Raw genomic sequence first — 12579 nt, 5'->3', positions numbered from 1 at the left:
AGACTATTCATTGCTCTTATTTTGTTCCATCTGAATGGTCAGAGAGAGCTGATTTCTAAGGCAGAAAGAGAAATAAAACCTGCCTGCCTGAACAGTTGCATTACTACAAAGTATTAATCAAGTTATTCTGCTCTTCGAATGTGCAATCTGTTAAATATATGTACTAATAGGTTGTAATGTGTGTTTGGGAAGGCTTTTTACTGTAAGTGATGGTTTTGAAATGTTTTTTGAAACAGACACAATGCATGGATTACATGGATACTTTAAGCTATAAGCTCTAAACTGAGATAATGTTGTTGTCTATGAGTTTGGAGTGGTTTCTGAGTGATTTAGTACAGTTGATAGCACTTTGCAAAGTATATCCTGTTGTCTCAGATTTGCAATATTCCCCTCTTTCTTTGTAACTTTCATTTTCTCTGTCTCTTTCTCTCAGTTCAGTTCAGTTCAGTAGAGTAATTCACACTCTCATGAGTCTCTGCCCCTCCTCTCTCTCTCTCTCGATCATGCATGTCAGTTATCCGGTCATATTTTCACAGCAATGCTCACTTTTAACAGGTGCTAAGACTTCAGCTGCCCCCTTTTGTCTTTCACTGTGTCTTTTAAGAAGCAATTATCATGTTAAATCCAAGCATATGAAATACTTGCCAAGGGAAAGGCAGATAGTTTTACCTCCGTCATCTAGTGAAGGTATGAGGTGTCTACATTTACAATATCTTTGAATAGAGGTGTGATGACAGGCAACTAATAAACACAGTCTCCTTGGCTCATGGGTATTGAAAACAAAACAGCAGAAGAAGGATGAGGGTCAGATGGTAAATAGCAACAATATGTCCTACTCCAGTAAAACTTCTGTCTGTTAGTTATAAATTAAACTTCAGGAAAAATAAAAATGTAGTCGAGCAAAAGTAAAATCTGTTTGCTCTGTGTAGATTGTAGAGCTAAAACTACAAAGTATCTTTGGATCTGATCACTAAATTCCCTGCATATTTAGTGTTTCTCTCACTCACTCACTTTTTCTGCACTCACTTTAGTCTTCCAACTTCCCTCTTTCATCAGCCTCTTAATTCCTCTGCTGTGGGCAAAGTTAATTCCAGATTTCTAGTAATCCACATGGAAAGCAGAACAGAGACAGAAGAACAAAAATAAAGAGGTCAGGTGAAAATATGGTCGTTAATTAAAACTGTTAGGCACTAAGCTATGAAGCACTATGGAGCCTCAGAGAGGAGGCTGTCCTTACTTACCAGCACATTATTAACTCCTGTCTGTGAATGTGCATTGTTTTTACCTATGTTTTTGAAATGCATGCTCTCTGTATGAACAAAAAACACAGTTATTTAATAATATTATTAGAGTGTTTGTAAGGAACACGGGCAAGTGCAAAATGAAAATACTGCACAGGATGAGTAGCTTTCATATGATGCGAGCTAAGCTACTACTGTGGACAAATCTGAGCATTTTATATTTGACTTCTCATTTCCCCTTACAAAAAAGACAGTTTGGATGGTACAAGCCCTCTGGGTATTAGCTTTTAAAAAAAACATCCTGATTTGATTCATAAAATCAATGGGCACAAAAAAATAACAGGAAAGTTGGCTACAAGTTTTTGCAAACCTGTTTACATCTTTACATGCTTGTGCCACTTTGGTACAGATGCTGTTTCTATCTGGCCAATTTTTGATGCAATGCTCAGAAACTGTGTATTGTGTTTGTTTGCCTACATTTTGATGTCATGCCAAACGTTTGCCTCGTCCCACATAAGATTACAAGACACCACTTCAACCATTAAAATCAAGCATCAAAAATATTATGAGACATCTTAGGGTAACACATATACAAAACCAAAAGAAATACATACATTTTAACATTATATATACGGCTTCACACTTTGAAATAACATGTTTATGTGCAAATTTTCAAATAACTTGTGCACCGAACAACAGAACAAACACAAACATCCTAAAAGCCTAAGGTTTATCCTGATTTGATCCTTTTTTCCTCATCTCTCAGGCTTTTTCCAAGTAACTTAAATGTTTTGTATGAAAAAAGCCACCTCATTATCCATGTTTATAAAGTCAGTTTCTGTTTTTACCTTATTAAAATATTGTATATGTATGTATGTAACAGATACATAAACAAGGATTTCTAAGAATTTTTTAAGGTATAACATTGTTGAACCAGACTTTATGGTGAAAATAAATATGCTGTTTTTCTCTTGAATATTTGCGTTAGAACAAATAATTCATTTTTCCCTTTTTCAATTGTGGTTTGTCTCCACTAGAGGGAGCTTCATCCCCACTTTTAGAATAAATCCAGCTGCCTTTTGATGTTTCTCCACAGCAGTGGGTCTCAGTATATGGGGCAACTCACAAGTTATATCTTGTGTTATTGCTGTCAGACATTATTTTAGGCACATTGTGTGTCTTATCAACACTTCCAGTGTATTTGTGTAAGTGTGTCAGACAGAGATAGAGGAAAAGAGAGAGGAAATGAGTGATCAGTGTATGAGATACTGTACCCCTGAATCATGAGTGGCAGTTATCCTTTGCTTGATGTATATTTGCCTGAGAGACATGGAGATCAAACGATGTTCACTGAGGACGTTGCGCAGGAATGCTCCTTTGAGCTCCATCAATCTCTCCTGCCATGTCTGTTCCTCAGTCACACACACAGATAGTTCTCTATTTCCTGCTCTGGCGTTAATTAAAGGGACAGATAAAGCCCTGCCTTAGCAACATACGCCGCTGCATGTGAAATACACCTGTGTGTCAGTGGATCAAAGCTGCCATCCTCTAAGGTGGAATTATTATTCGAAGAGGGGATGTAAATTAAACAGTACTCTGGTGTCATCTGTCTCTCCGATTCTTTCTGTTGCTCTCTCTCTCTCTCACACACACACACACACACACACACCTGCATAATGCTGTCATTCCACACACTTTGATGGTGCAAGTAGGTGTGTTTGACAGGAAACAAGGTCTGGGTCGAGGCATGTGGTGACACAGTAGCACACGTGCTGCATACATGTAGAGTAAAAAGGAGAAATACGCCAGTTCTGGCTGGCAGCCGTACCTTGATGAAGCTTTTGAGCATGTGACCGTACAGTGTCGGTGTCTGTGTGTGGCTTCTCCGTTTGCAGCTGCGGGATCAAGCCCGAACTGGGAGCTCGATGTGGGTAAACTGTGATTTGGCTATCTCTCTTCCTGGAGGAGATAAATCCTCGCCATGCTGGTGTGTCAGCCACTCAGTAATTACTTCATCCTGTCACGACTGTCTGAGAATGCAAGCCAGTGGGAACTTGCACTGTCGCTCTTTCATTGACACAAGGAGAAAAACACTCAGCGTCTCTTTTATACGGCTCAGTGTCAGCTTAAGGGTGTTAGTCATCAGAGGAACAGATGCAAAGAAATTGAATTTAGTTCAAAAGCTTTACATCTGTAGATTTACTACCTGTTATTCCAGATTGTGCAATTGCAGTTTATTGTGTCCTTATATGCTTAAACTTCGATCTTCCTGCTGAATTTAATCATCTAATTCTAGTGTGTCTGATGTCAAAATTTAATTTGAAGTAAATCATGTTCTTGTGATCCAGATGTAAGCAAGGAAAAGAGAAAATTCTTGTCTTGCAGTATGAAATCGTTCACTAGATGTCATCATAGCCTCAGCTGCTTTAAAACATGTTGCCAATCAAATTTGTGTAATCTGGTCCAACCTGTAAGTGTTGAATATGGCCCAAATAATGCGTAACATGACGCTCTGATGTGATGTGATCCTAAGTAACCTTTGCAGATAAATTGCACCTGTAGGCACTTGCTGAATATTTGTGCAGAAACTGCTATACCATAATATCAATCATGTGTAATTATTGTGTATTTCCATAGCCTGAATCGACAGTGATTTCCCGCCTGGACATGCTCTAAAGCAGGAATAAAAGTCAATAGCATAAATCTGCAGCACTCAAAGCTTTGGTTAGTGGCTGTTAGGTGTTTAGGTTTACTTACGACTTAATTGGTCCCAGTTTGTTATGGCCTGGAATGCTTTGATTATAGCCATTTAGGGAGGAAGAGTGGTGTTTGGAGATCTTTTGACACAGGAAGCGCAAGCAAGAGAATGTCATTCATTCCTCTCCTCCTGCTCTCAGTTTGAAAAAAGACAGGAGAGAGGGGGAAAAATGAGAGAGGGGCACAGGGAGGAGCTGACAGGGCTACGGCAACACAAAGAATGGCTGCGGCAGTGGACCCCTGCTGTCCCCCACTCTGCAGAAAGAACACATAAACCAGTTTCCTGCTAAAAAGCAGGAACATATAGTTTACTGTGAGGATTCATTTCCCAAATGTCAAAATGTAAACAGCACATTTGGCGTGTCTGATCAAGTGGACAGGGGCTGCTCTGTCAGGTAGGGGCTGTCCCACTCCTCCCTTTTTGCTCTTCCTGTCTGTGTTTTGGCATCAGATGGAGCAAAGGAAAAGCAAAGCCCAGAAAGGATTTCCTCAGTGTTGAGTGTTGACTGTGGATGATCCTCATGGCTCCTGCATGCTAAAGCTGGGCAAGGCAGGGCCCGCAAACTCAAAGCCCTGGGTGAATGAAAAACACCGGAGGAGTTAAATCTCCTCCAAGGAGAATGTTTTTTTCAGGGGAGAGAAAAAATGTAAAGGCAAACATGCCTTTTTGCTCTGTTCTCTCGACATAATATTGAACGTTTTGAGACTTTACTTGACAGCTAAATTGTGTGGTTGAGAGTTGATGTTGCTTTCACTGTTTAGGAGGGGAGGGAGTATGTTGGAGTAACTCTGAGGAATGGTGCATGGCTGTAAGTGGGTGGTTTGGGCTGTGCAGTGTGGGAGGCCAGGCCCCAGTGCAAATTAAAGACTTCTCTGTGAAAGTCCCAGACTCAGCTACAGTAATGTATGTGTGTGTGTGTGTGTCTGAGTGACTGAGCCTGTGTGCAAGTGGCTGGCGGGGAATAGACCCAGCCCTCCCTCTTTTATTTTTTTTAACCAGTCATTAAAAATAAGCCACAACTCACCCTGGTACACACTGAGGGACAGCGAGAGGGAGAGAAAGAATGCATCTCCTCTTTCTCCTCCCTGTCTTTGAGCTTTGCTGCTTCACTAACCAAGTAAAACGGGGAGGAAAGGGGAGGAGGGGGAGGTTGTGTTCAAGGGGGACTGATTCCACTCAGAGGTTTTTAAGACGCACACTCAGACCCCTCCCCCGTGTAAAGAGTAGTTTTTTTTCTGTCCAGGAGGGAAGAGAGAGAAAGAGATGAATGGGGAAAGGAATGCAGGAGACAAACGAGTGCTCTCAGCAGGAGAGTGGGAATGTTGGAGAGACCATTGTCCCTCTCCCACAAGATTCTGTAGGGAGTGGATGTAAACACATAGGAAGAGAGGGAAGAGGGGTGTGAAAAGTCACACCTGAGAGACAGATAGAGCTCTGTAGCATCTGCTCAGATATTCATATTTACCCTGATACATGCTGTCTGCATTGCCCACCACTTCGGACACACACAGATGCACATACATGCAGCCAGTGCCTATAGCTGCCATCTCGGCTTTCCCTCCGCCCCTTCAACAGGATGTATAGGGTCAGAGGGTCAGGACTGGAAACCACAAAAGACAGTGTGCGTCAGTGTAGCCTGGTTCTTGTTCCAATCCCCCTCCCCAAGCCCCTCTTGTACCTCCTACCTTTCTGTCTCCCCTCTTTTTTCTTTCATTTTCCTCTTTCTCTCGCTTTATTTTCCATCTCCATCCGTCCTCCCCCGCCTTCCCTGTTCCTCCTCTCATATAGGAGACGGCCTTACGTTTGGTTTTGGGCCCAGATGGCTTTAGCATGCCTCTGGCAGTGGATTAAGCCACCAGTGTCTCCTTTCGCCTCCATGTGCAAGTGGTCAGGACAAAGAACGTCAAACAGGGGGAAAGGGGGAAGGAATGCGAGGGGGGGACTGTGAAACAACACCCGACGCTGATGTTTCACGGCATTCCTGGAAGAGTAAACTCAAACGCTTGTAAAAACTGTCAGCCAGCTTTCCTGTTACTTTTTGTGCCCAGTCATTTTATGAATCAGGTTATGACTTTTTTGCCTCTCTGAGTTAATCCCCAGAGTGCTTGTTGCATGCAAACAACGGAAAGAAGAAGTGAACTTTTGACCATATTCTGCTCATTTATATGTAAATAGCAGCTGCAGCAAGCAGTGATCCTTCATGTAATGACATGACATCGGCATTGTGTTTCAGCCCTCTCAGTTAAGGCTGATTCTTGTGTGTGTATGTCAGCCTCTTGTCTTTTTGTCTGTCTGGCTGTGTGTTTGCTATTTTGTCCCAAAGTCCATTACTCCCCAGGCGTGCGGTTATGTTTTCCTGTACTCGGCAGTAACTCCACACACTTTCAGTTCTTGTGGACAGTCATGTTTTATCAGGGAGCTGTGTTTAGCACTTGGAGACAGTGTGGTGGCAACATTGCTGTGTTGTTGTTGTGGGGTATTTTTAGTTAAGCAGCGACTGGCCTAAGTGGCCTGTATTATCCACTTAGCAACACAAAATGCCACCATCAAGACTCCTCTTCCTCGTCCTCTTTTCTTCCTTATCTCTGTGTGCTTGACTTCAACAAGTTACATATTCTGGGATTTATGTAGACCTAGTTGCTGCTCAATCACAAAGCCGGTTTAATTTAATGACTAACTTATCTCCCCCAGCTACATGATTCTGTTATTAGGTATGCCAGGACTTGTTACAGTTGCCCATGCTGTCACTGCCGGCACATGCGATGTGTCACTCCGCACAGCGAGTCCGTCTACTCAGTCGGTGAGCAATGCTGTGGGAAATGAGTGCAGTGAAAGCATGCATGAGATGTGTGGGCGTGTTAGCTTTAGCGTTAGGGCTAATGCTCAGGGTTATGCCCCACGAAGCAGCTGGAATGTACAGGAATTGAAGGAAACAACACGGCAAACTTATCCTCTGTCCTATCCCCTTTTCTCTCCTCCTTTTCCCTCACATCTCTTTCTATTATTCTTTCTTTATCTCTCTTCTCTTTTTCCTCTTATGCTGAGTGACTATGCTCTCTCTTTCAACCCCCTGCAGGCAGGTCTTTTGGACAGAAACAAAGGAATGATGTGTCTCTTCATGTGGTTGTGCACTAGTCAGGGTAAAGCCCTTGCCAAGGAGCAGTGGAGAACAATGGAAACAGCCTGGAGCCATCACAGGGCAGGTCTAATGAGAAAACCCCCTTCATGTAAGAAAAGTCTTTAGGAGATCAGCTCACATGTGTCAGTACTGTACAGAGAGGAACTTTAGGATTACATATTTATACCAAATCCTGGATGATTATACCTGACAGTGCAACAAATGTCATCTAGCTGCTATTTACAGTGTTGATGCTGACAATTGCACTGCTGTTAGAGTAAATGGTAGTTATTTTGAGATTTTAGAGGGATATAAAACAATCAGTTGCATATTTCAAGAGTGATGTCGCTTCCCCCATAGGTAAACTTCAAACGCTAGATCTTCAAAGCAGTAGTGATCTTGAATGAAGAACACTCACACTGTGATCACTTAAACCTTTTATAGTTTTGAAAATTAACTCTCAATTTTCATGTCCCCGCCCCATTGGTTTTTGACTCTCAGCGTGTCTCTCCATGCCTGTCACTGATTGACAGGGCGAGGAGAGCGCCAGGCCATAAAAGTTGTATGCAGGTAACCGGGCTCTCTATTTGAACTTGGAGCACAGGAAAGTGGGTTAAGTGAAGTGAATCTATTGCCTAACGGAGCAGCTGCCTGCCAGATTTAGTGGTGGCTGACAGTTGTAAACACGCTCTAATCTAGTCATTCAGGAGACACAAGCCTGCCAGAGCAGCTACCCACTGTTGACATGGGTTTCTGTCAAAACTGAGCACACAGCTTTGTTGATAGCACTATTGGTCTAAGGACACCAGAGGCATATTTAACAAATGTTTCATGCTGATATACTTGCTTATGTTTAACTCAAGAAAAAAAAAATTAAATACTGCAGTTAGCTCAGGATGTTTACAGCACTGTTACCATTTGCACTAAAAACTCCCTCCCTGACAAGCACTCACACATGCTAAATATACTTCTTTAAAAGGCACTCACACACTGCCACCTTCCCCTCATACTCACACGTACACACGCAGGCGCACACAGTGAGCTATTGTGTCTGAGAGAGTTCAGGCATCTGGAGAGCAGAAACCCTCTGTGGTGACCTCTGACCTCTGGTGGCTGGGAGTCATAGACTAGACTCTCTGGGAGACTTTCAGGTGACTCAAAGGGCTGTCACAGGACATATAAAAGGCCATTGTCTACAGCGTGTGCAGGGTTTGTTGTGTCTCTGCAGTATGCGATGAACTACAAACCTGCTATCTAAGGTTATTTTAACACACAACACTTTGAAACTCAAGGCTTTTTGTGATTTGTTTTTCATTTTTTACAGTAACTCATCGTAGCCTACTGGGGAGTCATTTAGGATGTGCCTTCTATTGCTGCATTGTTGTTCACAACAGCACTGTAATGTCACACGGTGTGAACCTTCCAGGTCATTGTCATCTCATAACCCAATGACAAGCTTTTTTTGACAAGGATCCAAGACAAACTGGTTGGTGGAGTTTAGTATTCAGCTGCACAAAGCCAACTCTTCAGGGCTAGAAACATTATTAGATATTCATTTGCAACACAGTGGCACTCAGTTGCTCCCCCTATGCTGTTATCCTGGTGTTTATTTGATTTTTAAGTTGAGCTAGCTGCAACCCATTATTCCTGCTTTGTTTCCTTGTTGGTTGGTGCTTAGGTGAGTGTCAGTGCAGCTGCAGTGTACCCTGTCAAGGTAAACAAATGGCCAACAGAAGCTCCCCTGTGCTTGCTGCTGGTAAAACGCCAAGCCTCCCGGCAAACTTCATGTTGCTATGTGTCACCATGGTGACGCTATCACAAAGGACTCCAGCTGGTTCTCTGTGCGTGTGTGTTTGTGTATGACACAGAGAGAGAGAGAGAGAGAGAGAGAGAGAGAGAGAGAGAGAGAGAGAGAGGGAGATGGACAAATGGACAGAGAGCGAGCAGACGGAGCTGGGCAGTAACTCTCTGACGCTCCTCTTCTCTGTTCACTATTCTCTGCCCTCTCCCCTCTGGCAGACCCTCATCCCAAACACAGTGCAGCTGGGCTCAGCTGTCAATGTTTCCCCATACTGACCGCCCCCTTTCCGGGCCTTTGTATTTGTTTGGTTGGTGGTGGATTTGCCCTTGGCCCCCGCGCGGGGGAGCCCGTTCCTGTTAGCTATAGCCTCCTAAACCAAACCGTCTGCTCTTTGAAGTGGCCTATCACACAGATACACAGATTGGCGATTACAAGGCAGCTGCCTGCCTTCAATCTGTCCTGTAACATGAACACAATGATTAAATAAAGGAAACAGCATACACCTATGCAGACACACAAATGGGACACAGTGATCAACAGAGCCAAAAAAAGAGGCAGCTAGCAAGTCTGTTTTTGTTCTGAAGGCTGGAGAAATGAATGGAGACTTTGCTTTGTCTCAGGGGAGGAAAGAGGACTTTCTTTGATATTATCAAGCCCAAAAGTGGGGGCAGTGCTCTGCCAAGAAGAACTGCTATTCACACCAACTTGTCGGCATGGGACTTTTGAAGCACTTGTCAAAAGAGGGATTTGGCAAAGAGCCACTAGAGTTTTGTCATTCACAAACTCTTCTCTTTGGGATGACAATGCTCGCAGCAGACTGCACCTACCTCTGAGATGAAATTCCACAATTCCACTTCCATTAAGTGAGGAAGTTGTTCCCGGTTCTTGTTGCACACAAGAGAACATGAATGATGCCTTTCTTTTTTCTGTGATCAAAGCTCCTCCACTAACCTGATATTATGACTTTTTTGTGTGCTCGTCAGTGTTTATCTGTGTTTGGTGAAGAGAGTTTTCCACATTCCTTCTTAAGAGTCTGATGGAATCCTGCGTCACATTCCTACTTCCCTCTGTCCTTGACTGTCTGTGTCTGTTAGTGTGGGAGGTCCAGGGCAGTGTAGCTGTCTAATGCTTTCATGGCTGCAAGAGGATCAAACTATTTTCTTATCATTTCTGTGGAAACTGGCCTGTGTCTTATCAGGACAATTGTTTTGGTCCGATGTTTTCCCTTCACTATTGTCAGACAGGAAAGAATTAGAAGATAGAGTTTTTCTAACATAGGAACTTTAATCCATTCATTTTTCTAAATGTCTGATGACACATCTGTTGTACACACACTTGCATCCAAGTCACTGGGATAGGCCGGGTCACTGCTGACAACAGCTCCTGGTGGATGGAGAGCATATCAGTGGCAGGAAGCCTGTGGTCTCCCTTGATGTGGAGAGGTTGAAACGTTAAAGCTGGATTGTGTCAATGTTGTTTGTGTGCCTCTGTGCCTGCGTGTGCATGTCTGCAGGCCCATGTGCGCATGCATGTGTGCGTGGGCATGTTCTGACTCCTGAGTGTGTTTACTTAACCTGTCTTGGCATTCAAACCCCCCCAATCATTCTCCGGCGTGTCTGGCTCTCGCAGTGACAGCTAGGTGGGACACGGCGCATCATCTCCTATTTCATACAGCGCTTTATTGAGTGGATAAAAACCCTCTGTTCTTTAACCCTTCTCTGGGCCTGAGAGGAGCACACACACACACACACACACACACACACATAAACATAAACAGTCATCCAACATGCACACACCCACTAGTGTGACTTTTAGATGACTTCAGGGGATAGAAGCTCTGAAAGGGGCTGACATTCTATCCTTTGAACCTCCACGGCTGATAGGGGCAGGACCTCGCCCTCTCCCTCTGTGTGAGTGCATGTGTGTGTTCACTTTGCATTTTTTGTTCTCTTGTGGGTCTGTACTCAGTGACCTTTCGGAGGATTAGACCTGGATGTCGATCATATTCCCGAGACATCTGTGAAAAGTCAAGACAGTGTTGCATATCATGGCATGCTGAGATGATTCTGCCTAAGATGACTTTGGCAGTAATTCCTGCATATACAGTATCTCTCAAAAGAAATACACATGACATTTAGCTGTGGATGGAAATACAGTAAGTCATCTCCTTTTGTCTTTCTTGTGGTTTGTTACGCCACAATAAAAGCCTCATATTAGCAACTGTGATCTAATCGCAAAGCAGCATTCATCCTGTCTGAAAACTTTCCAGCTTGTCAAAACCTGACTGAAATCTCATCTGGGATCATCTGATCACTGCTGGCGAGTCAGGAGGGAGGTGGGAGGGTGGGTGGAGGGCGGCGGATGACTCTGACAAACCAAGAGGATGAAGTCAGCCCTCTGTTCACCTCCAATATGTCAAGGCCTCTCTTTAGCTGTCAGTGAGATGGCAAGACACAAAGCAAACAACATCCGGCTCTAATAGTTTTAGACATGGCTGCTTGTGCTGGGTGTGGTTGGCAATAGTTGTCTGCCGCACACAGAGCAGCGATCTCGCCACGGTAGGATGTTTGTCTTTTGCAGGGATTAAAGGGATCCAGGAAACCCGCTGTCCTAGTTTTGCTGCAGAGTAGAGAGAGAGCGACCTAGTTTTGATGATAGCACCAGGGCAGGAAGGAGATTCCAAGGCATAATGTAGTTAGGAGGTGGCTGTTTTTGTCTTTCTTTAGACAGGCTATGTTTTTTGTCTGTTGGCATGTTTCTGTATACAGGCTTCTGAGTCTGAGTGTGTGAGAGGCTCCATAGCCTGTCTGTGCAAAACCTGTAACTGTAACCTGAGAGGGAGAGAGAACTGACAGAAAGAGGGAGAGTTTTACTGAGCACCACTGTGATGCTTTTTAATGTCTATTTGCTGGGATTTAATACAAAGCCTTTGGAGTGTACTGAGCTCTCTAGCTGTCTTCTACAGTATCATTTAACTTCTGTGCTTTATCATATATATCATTTAACTTCTGTGCAATTATGCGGGCAAACAACAAGGCACAAGGCCACAAGGCAAGCATGCAGGGCTATATTCGGAAATCAAATTGTTCTGGATGTGTACAGTAGGTGTGTAGAGGGCTTAACCATCTAGATCAGTAGGTCAAGTGGCTGACATACTAATCCTATTACTAGACAAGGTTTGATTTGTTAAAGTTGGCCCTAATCTACTGTCCATTTTGACTCCATAGGGACCTAAGACCTCTGGGTAAACTGTCAGGGTGTCGGCTGTCACTATAGTCATTTTCCTCTCAGGCAGTGAATTCTTTTTTATATATATATATTATTTATATTTTTTGATTGCGATATTTTCATGCTGTATTTTCATACGTTCATTCATAATGTCGAATTATACATTTCTACCATTTATATTGTGGCGCTGTAATTGCTGGTTATTGTATGTTTAATATCCTGTATGTACTCATTATTTACTTTTTTGTATATTTGCTGTGCTTCACGGTCATAATTTGAGGCTGCATCAATCTAAATTTTCAATAAGGATCATTAAAGGTATATTCCAATGATTTAGTATTGCACTTTCATGAAGTTGGGGAGCTCACAAGAGACAGATTAAAAAAAGAATGGTTAAAATTGCAGCAGCAGAGGCAGAGATATCACAACTTTT

At 43.2% G+C, this 12579-nt stretch overlaps 1 protein-coding gene across 4 annotated transcripts in view; it reads left to right on the top strand.

The window, feature by feature from the left end:
• Window positions 1-12579, top strand: part of dlgap1b (discs, large (Drosophila) homolog-associated protein 1b) — a 90577-nt gene that overhangs the window by 67409 nt on the left and 10589 nt on the right. The gene's annotated exons all lie outside the window — the stretch shown is intronic.

This window comes from Siniperca chuatsi, linkage group LG19 (genome assembly GCF_020085105.1).
Source record: "Siniperca chuatsi isolate FFG_IHB_CAS linkage group LG19, ASM2008510v1, whole genome shotgun sequence".
NCBI lineage: Eukaryota > Metazoa > Chordata > Actinopteri > Centrarchiformes > Sinipercidae > Siniperca > Siniperca chuatsi.
This window is presented reverse-complemented; position numbering and strand designations above follow the sequence as displayed.